The sequence below is a fragment of the Lactuca saligna genome, chromosome 5 (genome assembly GCF_052625555.1).
Source record: "Lactuca saligna cultivar CGN05327 chromosome 5, ASM5262555v1, whole genome shotgun sequence".
Classification (NCBI taxonomy): Eukaryota; Viridiplantae; Streptophyta; class Magnoliopsida; order Asterales; family Asteraceae; genus Lactuca; species Lactuca saligna.
The window spans coordinates 32,158,808-32,176,957 of record NC_136421.1 but is presented as its reverse complement, the minus strand read 5'-3'; positions in this window follow the sequence as shown (position 1 = coordinate 32,176,957).

The window sequence follows — 18,150 nt, the reverse complement described above, 5'->3', positions numbered from 1 at the left end:
GCCTTGATGATTATGTGATATTGGGCCATTTGAATGTCAAATGTTTGGATTGGACTAAATGGTTGGGCCTTTGGGGAAGACCATAAATAGGTTTGGGCCCAATTCGGAAAATTGGGCTATAAGTTGGGATTTGGTCTAATTGTTGACTATTGGGCCTTTGGTGTGTGATTTGGACCTTGGGCTTGGAACCCACTTATTAATTGGGTGTTCTTTGATGTTCAAAGTTCGGGAATCTGTCAACCAGCAACTGGAGTTTTATTCGCGGGACTTCAGCAGTTTGAGGTGAGTTTTCTTTACTATACTCGAAGGCACCACGGCCGGCCCTTTGGGTTGTTATCTTGATACGTTATGCTAGTATGATCTGTTAGATCGGTATCATGGTAGATAGGATGGTATACGATATTATGATATGTTAGATTAGTATCCTGGTAAATAGGATGTTATTATGCTGCTATCATCCGTTAGATTGCTTTATCTGTGTATAGACTGTTATGTGATTATTTGTTATATGTGCACATGTTTGATAAGTGGTTGAGGCTTATCTGCTTTCTGCAAAAGCCAATAGACCTAGGGATTGCAACTTGATGGTTGTGGGCCAAGGGTATTCCATCCTGAGGATGATTGGACCCATTATATATATATATATATATATATATATATATATATATATTGGCATTCCAACCTGAGGTATTCCATCCGGATGGATGATTGGACCCGGAGGTTTATTGGGACTGGGTAATTCCAACCCCATGGTTGATTGGACCCATAGTATATTGTTTGTGATTATATGTGTATTGTTGTGTGTATTAGTCTTTTGGGGGAACTCACTAAGCTTTGAGCTTACGGTTTCAGTTTATTATTTTAGGTGCTTGAGATGTCTTGGTAAGGCGAAGACGTGACCATACACATACTCGTGTTTTGGACTTATGGTTTATGGGATACTCTGATATTAAACTATTTTTAAAACATTTTGTAATAACTAATGGCTTTTGGATGTTTGAAAAAGTTTTGAATTGGCTTGATTTTTATGGGTGTTACAAGTTGGTATCAGAGCCTTGGTTTGAGTGAACTGGAGGAACGTTGTGAATCCAGCCTCAAATCAAGGAATAGATTTTCAAATGGTTTTCAAAATAATAAAGGAGGATGCAAGTGTACGATCAGCTGGAGCCAACAAGTAGACCCCAAAATACCATTTAGTTATTTGATAATGTGATAGGTTAGAACAATATGTTAGTACTAGGCTAGGGAACTTCAGGAATTGCATGATAGAATTGCTTGATTGTATGATTCCTGATAGCCTAGGGTTATCATTACGGTAGTTGCTTAGTGTATACGTCACGACCGTACATAATTAAGATCTTATAGCCTGAGAATGTTTGGTTTGGCCTTATTTCATGTTCTTGTTTGATGAAGGGCTTACTGTAGGATCAAGTATTCGAAAGTCTATAGGGTCCAACGTTATGTATGACTAGCATACACTAGTGCTGCAGGGTTGGTGAAAGTTTAATGCATGGTTGATTTGTGCGAGGTCAGTAGACCAGTCATGAGATAGTTAGCTATCCTCTAGGACTGAGGATTGAGCGATCACCATGCATATGTTTGTCTTTAGGGTGTGGAAGGTAGTATGGGCCCGTACTACTGAAAGCACAAGACCCATATACATAGCAAGGAAGTCATAACCCCTAGGGTTCAGTTGGGAGTTGGTTCCATGTTATTATATAGATTATCCGAGATCTCTCTGGTGTATTATCAGAATGGTGGTTATGAGATGTTTGAGATCGGATTCGGATCAAGATTAGGAGCTGGCAGACAGGATAGGCTAGTATTGTTAGAGGATCGTGTCAGTGAGATCATCCGGGAGGAGGTGATCGAGATTTTATGGGGACAGTTGCTTGAGATGTTTGGGTCTATTAAGACCGTCAAGGTTGAGTATTTCGATGAGCACTATGAAGCCCTAGCTGAGACGACTGCTGCAACAACTACAACAACTGTAATGACGACAGGGGAAAGAGCTAGTTGAGCTTTCCCGTACTGGGACTTGTTATTGGTACATATTCTGTTGAGTAGAGGGCTACAGTTACTTGGGATTAGGCAGATGTTCTGTACTCGTTACTTTCCAGAAGTTGAGCGGGAGAGGCTGGCATAGGAGTTTTCGGTTTAGAGGCTTTAAGGGTTTTGCTTGAGGCTGGGATGCGAGTCGCGAGGAATTTGGAAGGAGGTAATGATTATAATTATCTTGAGTTTTGCAGTTGGAAGTGGAATGGTTGATTGATAGATTAAAATGTCATTCTATGGCAAGGGGGTACCATTTCAGTCTTTCGAATTCGAAGAGTGAGAATGCCTGTGACCCTAGGATCGGGTTATATTCCAGCTCGGGGTCAGTTGGTCGCAAAAATTGGCGATAGTATTTCAGGGTTGGTGAGCGCGGGGTGGGTTGATGTGGCATAAGTATTTTGTGAGGTCCAGTTTGCCTTGGGTTTTTTGTATCAGGCGATAAGGATTACTTGTGCGATCTATTGCACTATTAGGATTAGAGGCTATGTCTTGGGAGTAGTTTGTAGCCCAATATAAGGCAGAGGTTGCTTTAGCTACTACACTCCAACTGTGGACGACTGAGCTGGTGAGTGAGTCAGGGTGTGAGACCCTGAATGATATGATTTCTTGGTCCCAAGAGCAGAAGATTTGTATAGAGCACCTTGGGAAGAGGGGTATTATGTGGGAGGTCTACGGACAGGGTCCCATAGGATGGTTATTCAGCATTGTCAGGATTCAGTAGTTTCAGTAACCATTATTGATTGGCGGAGGAAAGCGCCAAGGGAAGTAGCTCATTTTTGAGATATTAGTTGGAGCATATATCTTTGGTCTTCAAGATTTGGGTGTGGGAACATTCGAGATTAGGGACTGTTGGTTTCCCTGGGATTCAGGAAGTATTCATCTAGTTATTAGAAGCGTGTAATCATTTTGGGTTGGCTAGTAAAGGAGTACTAGTTGGAAAGGTCTAGTTGTCATCAGATCAATCGTTGGAAAGTGAGAAGGATTGGGAATTCTCAAATTTTCATATATTATGAAGACTTAGTTGAATCTAAGTGCAGGAGAATCGTCCCAGAATGCAGAATCAAGATCGGTTTTGAAACTAGGATAAGTTTTACATCGTTTTTAGGATGGAAGATAACCCAAGTGGCTGTTTGGTTTGAGTGTTGTGTGAGTTGGGAGTTCAGTAAAACTCCCCAGCATGTGAATCATGTCTTCTCAGTGCTTGATAGTAGAACTTGGGGAAATCAGGCTGGGATTCAAGTCAAGAATTGAGATCAGTTTGGAAGTCCGGTCGAGTGTGTGTGCTCGACTCTGAGGGTTTTTGGATTGATAGATTGAGGGTAAGGTATCAGGGTGTAGTTGTAAGATTGTGGGGGTAAGCGTAGCATTCACGGACTCTTTCAGAAGATTAGGTCAGGGTGGACCAGTTCGCAAGATTATGGGTAGACCATAACATGATTGGAATAAGGAAAACGGTAGGTCGTTGGAGACCAGTCGTGATGTAAGACTACAATTGTTCTGGTAGCGTTCACTTTTAGTATTTGATGTGATGGCGACAGGTTGTCAGGTTGTTATGATCGGATGAACAGAGGATTGAAGTAGCCATGAGTGATGATATAGCTTAGGCATCTACTGCTAGTCGAAGTTTCTTTCGAAGGTCCTGCGGAGCGACTATAAGATTGCTCATTGGTTCTGCAAAGGGACAGGAATCCGGTATTCCGGATGAGTTTTCTGTGAAGTATAAGTATATTGTAGGGAAATTTGGTCCGAGACTCTGTCTTCTTGTAGGAATCTTAGGTTATCAGAAGTTGAGTAGCCAGTCAGGAGATAAGTGCAATGAATTCGACAATGAGTGTAGGCGGTTTGTTAGGGACCAGACCATCTCGAGACTTCAGATTTCAGATTGAGCAATTTGATCATAATGTGGGGAATTCATCCATTTTGGGTTTTAAAACCCTGTTAGGGTTATTTTTGATTGCCTTAGGAAGGCTGGGGTAATGCTCGGGATTGTGGCAATGAAGTTCAAGTTGTTTGGCATGTAAGGAATGATGAGGAACGATTTCGAGGATGAAATCAAATTTAAGTTGGGAGAGTTGTAACATCCCGTTTAAAATAGAATAATTAAATAATAAACCCGGATCCCCGAGAAGCATTTATTATTATTATTTTTTGTTATTATAGCCAAAATCAAATAATAATTAGCGGGGTGTTGATTTCGGGAAACTAAAAGACAAGAATTGACGCTTCGAGGGGTTGTTTGGTATCATTTGGAGTTATCATGAAAGGATTTTTAAAATGGAGGGCTGTTAGGTAAATTTCATACTTGATATGAAAGGAAATTCAGAAGGCATGGTATAAATGGTAAATATTGGACTTTGTTTGACGAGATTGGGAATCGAAGGGACCAATTCTGCCATTTTCATTATAAGTTTGCATGGAGATGGGATTTAAGATCCGATGCCCCCATAGCTGTCAGATGGACACCCCACGTAATCCTAACCCTAATCTTTTCTTCCAGCCGCCACATTCACTTCCTTATTTCGGTGCCACACCACCACTCCATTCCTCTCATGTTTCTGACCACCGAGCCACCACTATGCCAACTCGTTGAAGACGAAAGCCACCTTTGGATGTCATGGCAATGGGATATTGGAAGGAACTCACCTCGGGGAGTCGCTGATTCTATTTATGGTGGAAGCCGCCACCTTCTTCGTGTCTTCTTCAGTCCGCCACCATCATTGTTGGGGTCCCAAGTTAACCACCGGCGACTCCTCGCGACTCTGACGACAGGCGCGAAGGCTGGTACCGTTACTGCTATTGCGTTTTTCCCTCCTCCGTGTCTTCTTTTTCTCCTTCTTTCTGTCACCATCCGTAGCTGATGTCATTGTGTTGCTATCGACAGTTGTACTGCGGCAGTTGCTGCCATTGTTGGACTATTTCATCAAGAGGGTGGCAGCGTTCGTGGTTGTAATATGGTTGCATGTTAGTTTTATATCGCAAGGGAGTCACGAAGAACCACTATGGTGGTCGACAATGGTGGTTGTTGTCATTCCTTCTGTTACCAGTAGCCACCGTGGAAGGTGGTTGTGTATGTGGTTTTGCTATGTACTTAGGTGTGTGGGAGTAAGGTTGTTGGATTGCGTTAAGTGTGTGTTTGTGTGTGTGTGTGTGTTGTGTAACAGGAATTCGCAGAGAATCCACCACCACCACTGTGAGGTGGTGGCTACCACCTCCAACCACCGCCTCCCACCATAGGGTGGCTGTGTGAGTGAGTGTGTGTTATTGTACTAATGTGTTTTATTTGTATATTGTTATAAATTGTATTGTAATTGGCGAAAATAATAATAGAAAACTTATCACTACCACCGTGAGGTGGTGGCTGCTGCCCCCTGCCACCACCAGCCGTAGTGTTGGGTGGCGTTGTGCCTCGTTTGCATTTTGACTCGTTTGGGATGCTCGGACAGAATGAGCCTAATGAAACCCTAGTGGGCGTAATGAAACCCTAATGGTCCCAATGAAGTCCTAATTGAGCTAAAAGCCCGAACATGTGACTAATGGGCTAGTATTGGATTGAAAACTCTAATTAGGGTTTGGAAACCCTAATGTCATGAAACCCTAATTTTAGGGATTGATCGGGACCCGCACTGGAATAATTTAATAAACTTAAAATATTAACTAATAATCATTTTCAAGTTAACATAAGGCAGTATTGGACTTAATGGATTAAGTAGGAACACTTAACCCTAATCGTCATTTCATGTGGAAACCCTAATTTCACTTGGGCCTTAAGTTGGGCCTTTTTATTGGGCTTTGGTGATTGGCCAATAATGAGCCATTCAAGAACAATCATATGGACTAGAATAATTAGATGGGCATTAAGGTAAGGCCAATATGAGGGGCTGGACCACGTTGGAAAATTAGGCCATAGATGGGCCATAATATGGGCCTTGATGATTATGTGATATTGGGCCATTTGAATGCCCAATGTTTGGATTGGACTAAATGGTTGGGCCTTAGGGGAAAACCATGAAGTGGTTTAGGCCTAATTTGGAAAATTAGATCATAAGTTGGGATTTGGTCCATTTGTTGACTATTGGGCCTTTGGAGTGTGAGTTGGACCTTGGGCTTGGAACCCACTTATTAAATGGGTGTTGTTTGATTTTGACAGCTCGAGAATCTATCAACCAGCAGCTGGAGTTTTATTCGCGGGACTTCAACAGTGTGAGGTGAGTTTTCTTCACTATACTCGAGGGTCGAAGGCACTAAGGCCAACCCTTTGGATTGTTATCCTGATATGTTATGCTAGTATGACCTGTTAGATCAGTATCTTGGTGGATAGGATGGTATACACTATGATGATCTGTTAGATCTGTATCTTGGTAGATAGGATGTTATTATGCTGCTATCATCCGTTAGATCAGTTTATCAGTCTATAGATTGTTATGTGATTATTTGTTATATGTGCACATGTTTGATTGGTGGTTGAGGTTTATTTGCTTTGTGTGAAAGCCAATAGACCTGGGCATTGCAACCCGATGGTTGTGGACTGTGGGTATTCAATACCAAGGATTATTGGACTCGTGGTATGTGGGCATTCCAACTTGACGGTTGTGGCCAGAGGCTATTCCATTCCTACGATGGCTGGACCCGTAGGTTGATTGAGCATTCCAACCTAAGGTATTCCATCCAGATGGATGAGTGGACCCGGAGGTTGATTGGGCCTATGGTATTCCAACCCGATGGTTGATTGGACCCATACTATGGTGTTTGTGATTATATGTGTATTTTTGTGTGTATGAGTATTTTGGAGGTACTCATTAAGCTTTGTGCTTACGATTTCAGTTTATTGTTTCAGGTGCTTCAGATGTCTTGACAAGGCGAAGGCGTGATCTTACACATCCTTGTGTTTTGGACTTATGCTTTCCGGGATACTTTGATATTAAACTATTTTGAAAACATTTTGTAATAACTAATGGGTTTTGGATGTTTGAAAAAGCTTTAAATTCGCTTGATTTTTATGGTTTCTACAATTACCGGTTCTTAAAACCAATCTACGACTAATGTAACACTCTAAAATTCTCAAATAAAATTTTCATTTTTAAAACCACACAAAACACAGTTTCACGGTTCTTAAAACCCAAGTTTATAATTGTTCAAAACACAAGACAATAAAATGTTTGTCAGTATCCCCAAATCCTCAAAACACAATCTCTAGCTGTTGTGTACAATCATGTCGATGCCTTCCCGTGGTCCTGAGAGGTACCTAAAATGCATTTCAGACAACACTGACAACACGAAGCTTAGTGAGTTCCCCAAAATACCATACATAAATAATTAGTCTCTCATGGCTATACTCGATAGGGAACCTCTGGTCAGGTGTCTCAGTGAAGACCCTCCGGTCTCACAACTCAGGTTGGACACTCTAGTCCAGTATATCAGTGAAGACCCTCCGGTCTCATAACTCGGTTTAGACCCTCCGGTCGTAACTCAATAAAGCACAAAAAAATATACAAAATAAATCACAAAGACAAAATGTATAATATCACATAAATAAATATAAGCACATAAGACCCTCCAGTCAATAACTCAGATGAGACCCTCCTGTTAATAACTCAGATAACACCATCCGGTCACACAGTATTACCAATCATGTAAGTATAGTGAGAAGACTCACCTCATAAGTAAGCAAGTAGGTCTTGTACTCAACGATCTTCTAGACTCCGCCTAGATATCATAATCATCTCTAAATAACAATTTATAACAACAATTCCAAGATGTTAAGTTAACCCCTTTACTAACGCTCAGAAAGGGTGAAAGATTATGTCACCCTTCCATGGTCTCCAAAGTCCATATCTTGACCAAACCCTAAAAGTCAACTTAAGTCAACGCTTAAGTCAACAGTCGATGTTGACCTAATTCGCCGAGTGCATCCATGCGACTCGTCGAGTTTCTTCTATTCTCAGAAAACTTAGGAAAATCCAAATCAACTCATCGAGTTTTCACATTGTCCAGAATGATGGGGAAAACCCTAACCAACTCGTTGAGTTTTCTTATCAACTCGTCGAGTTCCCTTAAGCTATTCTCTTATTCTGATGGTTTTAAGAAAGACTAAGGTCCCAAACTCTAGATCTAGCCTTCTAAGGCTGAAGTATTGTGTAAAGTTGCAAGCTTTACGTCCATGCATGACATTTAGGGCTAAATATGCCCAAAAACAAGCTCCACAAGGGTTTTAGGCATAGTGGTTGGCCAAAACTAAATAAAGTTCGAATCTTTAGGCTTAGAGGGCCTAATAATGTCTGGATCTGAATTCTTAGCTTCAGGATAAGCTCGAAGCCAATAAGGACCGAAGGGAAATGCTAAAATGGCCATAAACTCTCTAATAGAGAGATCTAACAATCAAGTGGTCAAGGTAGTAGCTTTGTACCTACAAATGGTTGTTGACACTGAATGAGTATCGGATCCAAGGACTCTTTCTATAACGACGTGAATTTTCAAAACAACTTTTCATTGTTTAAAACATACGTTCATTCACAAGATAATATCAAAACATAATGTATCCAATGTTATCATTAAAATATAAATCCCAAAATCCCAAAACATGAACTCCATAAGTGTGTATAGATCACGCCGGCACCTTCCCACAATCCTCGCTAGAACCTGAAACACATAACGCATAACATGGTAAGCATAAATGCTTAATGAGTTCCCCAAAATACCACATACAGCACATACGCCTTTTCAGGCCATAACCTTGTGGGACCTTCCGGTCCAAGTGTCTTAGGGGAATTTCGTACCGAGTCCCGGTAGACCTTCCGTTCCTACCCGTGTCGACCTTCCGGTCCATGTCATCTCGTCATTCCGGTCTATATTATACATAAGATACATAACACATACATATCACATAACAAAATATAGCACATACATCTTATAGCATATAAGACCTTCTGGTCACACATAGGTACCCTTCCAGGTACAATATAGTGAAAAGACTCACATCGGATAACTCGGATAATCTCGCACACGAATATACTAATCTAGCTCCTGCCTAATCAAATGAACAATATCCTCAATTAAATAATGGCTCTCAAAGGCTAGATTAAATCCCTTCCTACAATCCCACAGAAGAGTAAAAGACCATTTTACCCCTCCCTGACCCAAAATTCCAAATGTTGACCAAAACCCTAAAGGTCAACGAAAGTCAACAGGGGGCAGTACACGGCGCGTACCATCTCTATACGCGGGGTGTATGCCGTCGATCCATAATCGGGGTCTTAACCCCTTACGTTGCGCGCTCTGAGAGTTACGCCCAACATAAGTCTCAATTTTAGCCTTTCTTGGATTTTGGTCTTAAACGGTTAAGACACAAACTCAAACTCCAGATCTGACTTCTCTAAGACCACTTAATCCATAAAGTCGAGACCTTTAAGCCTTTTCATGGTTGTAAAGGCCCCTAATCACTCTAATACCTTTCCTTCTTCCTTATAAAGTCTAGATCTCATGCATGGCTCAATATTCATGTCCAAGATTGGATTTTTATGAACATACAACTCATATTACCCTAAAATATGGTAGATCTAGGCCAATGGAGACCACTTGCTCGTAAGGTCTCCACCTTGGGACCAAAAACCCTAAAAAATGTCCAAGAAGCACAAATCACAAAAAACAAGGAAAGCTTTGAGCTTTTTACCTCAGAAAGAAGCTCCAACCTCTGAAGAACTCGGATCTACTCTTATCCACCAACTTCTAGCTCCTAAAATGGCCTCCTCTTCTCTTTCACCACCTTAAAATAGGACCTTGAAGCTTAGAACACACACACAAGCTAGGAATGAAGGGTAGCTCTCTATAAGCGTTTCACTCTATGAAATTGTGGCTGAGGATAAGGCCTTAACATTCCTTTTATAGTGTATAAACCACAACTTAGGGTTTGCATTTGGGCCCGCTGCACCCAACGTAACCCTAGGTACGCCTAACGTACCTAGGCGAGTCTGCGTCCAACTTAAGCGCATGAGTACGCGCATCGTACTCTTCAGTACGCCCAATGTACTCATTTGCCTTAATATTTCTTTTAAGGATTTAACTTGACAGCTTGGAAAAGAAGAAGGGTTCAAGAGACACACCTAAATTTCGGGATGTTACAATTCTCCCCCGCTAGAACCAGACTTCGCCCTCGAAGTCTCATGCCGCAAAAAACTCCGGATGCTGCTCCCGCAATTCTGACTCCGGCTCCCAGGTCAGCTCGGACCCTATCTGATGTTGCCACTGGACCTGCACCAGAGGCACCTCCTTGTTCCTCAGAACCTTGATCTTCCGATCTAGGATCGCGATCAGTCTCTCAACATAATTCAGGCTCGCATCCAACTAAATTTCCTCTAGCAGCACCACCGCTAACTCGTCGGCTATACACTTCCTCCACTGAGACACGTGGAAGGTATCATGTATTTAGCTCAACTCCGCAGGTAGCTCCAAAGGGTACGCTACCTTGGCCACCCTCGTGGTCACCCTGAACGGACCAATGTACCAGGGTGCCAGGTTGCCCCTCTTCCTGAATCGGATCACTTCTTTCCAAGGAGACACCTTCAGGAGTCTGAAGTCTCCCACCTGAAACTCAAGCTCGGATCGTCGCCTATTCGCATAACTCTTCTGGTGACTTTGAGCTGTCAACAACCTCTGCCTGAACTGTTGTATTTGCTCAGTCGTCTGAAGCACTATTTCAGTGCTACCCATCACGCGCTTCCCCACCTCTCCCCAGCAAATGGGAGTACGATATCTCCTTCCATACAACAACTCGAAGGGAGGCATACCAATGCTCTAATGGTGGCTGTTGTTATAGGAAAACTCAGCCAATGGCAAATACGTGTCCCAACTTCCTCCGAAGTCCAACACACATGCTCAAAGCATGTCCTCGAGCATCTGAATCATCCGCTCACTCTGTCCGTCCGTCAGTGGGTGATAAGCGGTACTGAAATGCAGTTTTGTGCCCAACTCCTTATGGAACTTCTTCCAGAACCTGGAAGTGAAACGTACATCTCGATCTGACTCAATCAAGATCGGTACTCCATGCCGCGATACCACCTCCCTCACATACAACTCTGCCAGTCTCTCTGCAGAAGTGCTCTCACTGATATCAAGGAAGTGAGCACTCTTCGTCAGCCGGTCGACAATCACCCAAATTGCATCGACACCCCTCGCGGTCCTCGGCAATTTGGTGATAAAATGCATGGAAATATGTTCCCACTTCCACTGGGGAACCTTAAGTGGCTGCAACTTGCCATGTGGATGCTAGTGCTCGGCCTTAACCCTGCGACAGGTCAAGCACCTCTGAACGAACCATGCAACATCCCTCTTCATACAAGGCAACCAATAATCTTTCTTTAGATCCATATACATCTTAGTGGCCCCAGGATGGATCGAGAATCTCGATTTGTGAGCCTCCTCCATCAAAGTGGTACGTGCCCCTCCTGCACACGACACCTAAATCCGACCCTAAAAGGTCATAAGTCTACGACTATCGGTAACGAATTTAGGTACTTTCCTGATCACTCGCTCTCTCTTGCGGTTCTCCGGTATCACGGCCTCTGCCTGGGCCTCCCGAATGGTGTGCAACACCAGAGTCATCATTATCAACCACATAAAAATGTATCGAATTGGGGCAATCTCTGCCTTACATCTTAGGGCATCAGCTACAACATTAGCTTTGCCCGGGTGGTACAGGATCTCACAATCATAATCCTTTACCACGTCCAACCATCTCCTTTGGTACATATTCAGGCTGGGCTGATCCATCAAATACTTTAAGCTCTTGTGGTCCGTGTATATGGTACACCGAACCCCATACAAATAGTGGCATCAGATCTTGAGGGTGAACACCGTTGTTCCCAACTTCAGATCGTGGGTAGGATACCTCATCTCATGAGGCTTCAACTGCCTCGAAGCATATGCTATTACGTACCTTCTCTGCATGAGTACTGCACCCAAACCCGATACCGATGTGTCACAATACACCACAAAATCTTCCATCCCTTTCGGGAGGGCTAACACCGGGGCTTCACATAATCTCAGGTGAAGTGTCTCAAACAAGGTCTGCTGCTCTGGACCCCACGAAAAGGCAACACCCTTCTGGGTCAACCTGGTGAGAGGCACGACAATCTTGGAGAAATCCTTATGATTGTTTTTGATATCTTTAATTACACATTATTGTTTTATGTTAGAAGAATCTGTTTAGGGTTTCCGTATTTGTCATGATGATTCTCAAACCAATATGATCAATATCTCCAACAACATTGAATCTAAAACTATGATTCCAATCCTATACACTCTAGATTATGAAGTTTGGACACATCACTTTGAAGACTATGTGGTTGGATCTAAAGATAGTGGTTATCTAATCTAGGAAGTGATAACATTGGGTCCATTTGTTCATTCCGGAATAAATAGAACAATTAAGACTCAAAAGGAGTACAACACACTCCTAATTGATGTGGACAAAATTCCTCAAGATTAAAAGGACAAGTTATTGTGTAATATTAAAGCCATGAGAATGATCAGATTTGTTTTAAAGTATGATACTTTTTGTTTGGTAAGTCCATGCACCACAGCGAAAGAGATCTAGGATAGAATTAAGGAGTTATATTCAACTGATGAAGACCTGGAACACTCCATCCAAACACTATTGCTTTCAGAGTTCAGCGCCTTTCAGCAAAAACCAGATGAAAAACTCATTCAGGCTTTCGATTGTTTCAACCATATTCTAAGCAAAATGATCAAGCATGGCATTAGAAGAGAAGTGATCAAACCGAATGTCACATTTTTGAACAGTTTAAGACTCGAATGGATGGATGTGGTGTCAATTGTGAAGGCTCATGAGTAGTTTAAGTCTTATTCCCTGGCGAAGATGGTGGGTATTCTTAAATCTCACGAAAGTGTTATGAAAAAAAAAGTGAAAGTGGTGTCTGTTATGGGATCCTTGGCCCTTCTCTCTAAAGCAAAGAATGTAGCAGAGGATGAAGAATAGTCAGAAATGTCTGAGTGTGATCTGACAAACGAAGAGTATGCAATGATGGTTTCCAACCCGAAGCATTTTGCTCGTAAGAAGTTCCCTATCGCCAAGAACCAAAACTTCCAGAGAAACTATAGCTTAGAAAAGGATAAAGAGGATATCAAAAACAATCCTCAAAAAGAAGAAGAGAGGAATAAGAGCAAGCTAGTGGGAGACTCTGGATACGATTGCAACTTATGCCATGGAAAAAACCATTTTGCCAAAGATTGCATGTTGAGAAAGCTGTCAGAAAAGAAAGAGGGTGAAGATGATGAAGCATGTCATATGCACAAATTGGAGGAGATAAAGAAGAAGAAAGCCTCTAACAAGGCTATGAATGTTTTGGTTGTGCAAGAGAATATTGTCGATAATGAATTCGGTGGAGTAGAAGTCTGGTCAACAGACTCTGAAGATGAAGAAGTGCATAAACTAACGCATGACAGGGTGTTTGTGGCCAAAGAAGATAATGCCGAGTTTGCTGGAAAATGCTTGATGGTCACTGTTGGAGCGTCTAAAATGAGGGGCTACACAAGTCAAGGCGAGTGTAATGAAGGGAATCAGAAGGAAGATTAATTCTTCGCTACCAAGCCTGTGAGCGAAAGGATCATCAACTATGATCATTTGGTCAAGAAGGTACAATCTATTCTCGAATCACTTAAAATACCTGTAACAAACTATGAAAACGAATTAAACAAATTAAAATTTAATTTTTTAAGTTTAAGTGGAAGCCTAATGAAAACTCGCCTCACAAATACTAATTTAATCGCTCAACTTAGTAGGACAACATCCAAGAGTGAGGAGTGAAGAATACGGATCGAGAAGACGGAGTTAGAGTTAGTTAGGACGAAAGATGAGCTCATTTATTTACAATGATACAATTTAAAGATTTTAAAACAAAGGAATAATTTTTGTTTAATAGCTAAACGTCTTTACTCTAATATTACTCAGTTGCACTTAAATTGTGATATTGGAAAAAAGGTTCACAAAATGATCTTGTCATTTCTTGAATTTAAGGAGGATGAAGTAGATGTAGATTGCTACAATTGCGAATCAATTGTATCATCAGATGAGGTATCAGATGCTTACAGGATAGGTCTGGACAAATTTGAGTCCTTTATAAAATCCAAAGATCATAAGGACATGCTTAGGAAGTTGTTGGATGAAAATGACAAATTAAATATAAACACCGAAACCATGCAAAAAATTGACTCATTGAATACCAAATTAAGTTCAGAAAACAAGATGAATGTGGAAAATTCTTCTGAATTTTATGAGGACATTGATATGAGTGAAATTTCTGTAGAGGATGAGGTTAACTGTTATGTATTCCTCAAAAGCGAACCCAAACCAACAAAGCCACTCATATCTGAAAATTCAGTTGAGTTCGCTCGTGTGTCCAAAAACAAGTCCAAAGTCCTTAGAGAAAAAGCAGTTGTATATCTAAAGGTGCAAACTATACCAAATCAAGTGTATGCTACTACCGAAGTTACCAAAGAGCAAACAGTAGGGCTAACTTCGATGGTGGATGAAGACAACGCTGATGGGTATGACAACTTTTTCTAGTCGGCTCCCATTGACAATGCAGATGAAACAGTAGGTCTGTCAGAGCAAACCTCATGGAGAGTCAAAGGTAGATATGTGGTTGAGCCACTTAACAAGCCTTCAAGCATTGATAAGCCAAGTACAAACAATACTAAAGAAATTCAAAGCGAACCAGTAAAGGGTCCAGCTGAATCTTCTCCAAGCGAAGCAAGTAAAGAGAAACTGAAACCAAAAGCAAATATTCACAAGTCTCAAAAACAACTTGCTAAACAAACATGTCAAAGGAATAGAAGGTACCAGAAAAATCTCAACGAGAGGAAACAACTTTGGAATTCTCAAAATGTCAATCATGTTTACAGAGTTTTGAATTCATATGTGAAAGAAAGGCCTCATGCAAGCAAAATCCCATGCACTCACTGTCAATCATGCAGTAAAACGAACCAAACGAGTACTGTTTGTGTCGAATCCAGCAATGATAAGAACTGAAAGACCAGTTTCGGTCCTAAACCCTATTACCTTCATCAACAACCAAAGCAGAACCCAGTCAAGGATATCAAAGGAAAGGGTAAGAAAGTCTCAAATTCTAAAGTTCGTGCCAAGAAGACAACAGCTAACCCTAATAATCAAAAGGCTAATGAGAATCAAAATAAAAATAAACAATCTGATTCAAAGAAACCGAAAGTGCAAAGCAATAAAATCAAAGTATTCACCATTAAAAGAAAAGATGAAACCACTTTAATAAAAAGAACATATTTGATTGATCTTTCTATTGCTATTCCTTGTCTTGTAAGAGGCTCACGAGGACCCAAGAAACTTTGGGTTCCTAAATCTGCTTGATTTTTGCAGGTTATAAGTTACGAGAAGTTCCACGATGAATGGTACATTGATAGTGGCTGCTCACGTCACATGACAGGAAGGAGGGAAGAGCTAAGGGAGTTTCGGGACTTTAATGATGGTGGATGTGTCAAATATGAAAATAATTCATATTGAACGATCAAAGGCTATGGAATGATCACAAACGGGGAATTCTCAATCAAGAAGGTAGCATATGTGGAAGGATTCCAGCACAATCTAATTAGTGTCTCTCACCTTGTTGTGGGAACTGGCTTGAAGGTTTCTTCGATGATGAGGGTTCAGAGAATGTTGAAAATAAGTCGAAGACTGTTCTGTTAAAATCCATGCAAAAGGGACAGATGTACCCTCTTAATCTTAATCCAATTCGAGGAAAGCCAGTTGTATGCCTTCTAACGAAAGCGCACTCTGATGAAAGTTGGCTACGACACCGAAGGGTCTCTCATCTCAACTTCAAGGATATCAACAAGGTGGTTATTGGTGATCGTGTACAAGGACTTTCCCTTCTCAAATTTGATAAGGAACACTTGTACACTGCATGCAAGATGGGAAAGATAAGCCAAAAGATTCATCCTACTCATATCAACACAAAGATCATCGAACCACTTGAACTTCTTCACATCGACTTGCGTGGTCCTTGTGCAATAGAAAGTTGGTGGTAGTAATTACATATTGGTAATTGTTGGTGACTTTTCACGTTTCACTTAGGTTTTCTATCTTAAGCAGAAGAAGGAAGTGACTCCAAAGCTCAAGGCATTTATAAAGCAAGTAGAACTTCAATTACGAAAGATGGTCAGGAATATAAGAAGCGACAATGGGTTGGAATTCAAGAATCAACAGCTCTAAGAATTTCTTGTTGATAAGGGAGTGTCTCACAACTTCTCTGATCCCTACACTCCACAACATAACGACATAGTTGAAAGGCGAAACCGATCGATGTGTGAAGCAGACCGAACCATGCTTAGCTTTGGTTCCTTACTTTTGTACTTCTGGGATGATGCAATCCCTGCTGCCTGTTATACCCATAACCGATCCTTCCTCAATAAGCAATTCTCTATCATTCCATACGCAATATTGAATAATCACAAGCCGAATGTCAAGTTCTTCCATGTGTTCGGTTCAAGATGCTTTATTTTTAATTCCAAAGAGAAGTGAAACAAGTTCGATGTAAAGGCTGATGAAGGGATATTTCTTGGTTACCCCCTAACCTCAAAGACATATGGGGTTCTAAATAAACGTTCAAAGAAAATTAAGGAAACCTATTATGTTACCTTTGATGATGGTTACGTAAAGAAGATTCAATAAAGCATTGATCCATCGGAGGACATCATTCCAAAATCAGGTCATGTCTCGGCTCATATTTAAAGTCTATTTGATGAATACATGTTGCTTTTTGATGAACCAGAATGAGCAATTCACTCTGAGACGAAGGCTGCTGATAACAAGATCGACAACTTGAGGAAAATTATCGATGAAACAGCAAAAGAAATGACAAATGAACATCAGGAACCAACCGAATAACATGGTCCAAGCGAACCTCTAAAAGATAGTCATACATTCCATAAGGAAACTTCATCACTAGCAAGAACCCATGATGTCCCATTTGAGGGGGAGCCATCTAACACTGAGGATGAAACCATCTCATCATTTGAGGGGGAGAATCCAACTTTAAACCATGGAGGTCCAACCGAGGGGGAGCCATTTGAACCGTATGTTGAAAAAGTCCTGCCATTTGAGGGGGAGAATAATCAAGCAAATGACGAAGACTCTCAATCAGAATTTGAGGAAGAAATAAATGCATAATTAGATACTTCCTATGATCCAAACTATCCTCCTCTCACTAATTAGACAAGGGATCATAAAAAAAACTCAGGTAATTGATGAATCATATGAGGGTGTTCTGACTCGGTGTCAAATAAAAGCGAAGCAAACTGCTCTGTTCTCTCAAGTAGAGTTTTGCATGTTTAATTCTCTTGTCTCGAAAATAGAACCAAAAACGGTTAATATTGCACTTGGCGATTCTGACTGGGATCAAGCTATGAAAGACGAACTTAACGAATTTGAACAAAACCAGGTTTGGAGACTGATTCCCACACCAAAATATGCATCTGTAGTTGGGTTAAAATGGGTTTTCAGGAACAAGATAGACAAAGAGGGAAATGTAATTCACAACAAGGCCCGACTGGTTGTAAAGGGATATTATCACGAAGAAGGCATAGACTACAAAGAGACTTTCGCTCCAGTAGCAAGGTTGGAATCGGTTCGCATCTTTCTGGCATATGTTGCACACAAAAACTTTGGAGTGTTTCAAATGGATGTCAAGTGTGGATTCTTAAATGGAGAACTAGAGGAGACAGTACATGTTGAGAAACCACCGGGTTTTGTGAACGAAAGGTATCCTGATCATTGCTATATTCTGGATAAAGTCGTTTATGTTTTGAAGCAACCTCCTAGAGCATGGTATGTAACTCTTACCCGCTTTCTAAAAATGTCCTAGTTTAAACAAGGTTCGATTGACCCAACCTTTTTTCTCAAGAAAGAAGGTGACCACTTAATGATCGTCCAAATCTACATCGATGATATCATCTTCGGTTCCACGAATCCTTGCTTAACCGCTGAATTCAGGAAGTTGATGGAGACTAAGTTTGAGATTAGCTCAATGGATTCAATTAACTTTTTCCTTGGCT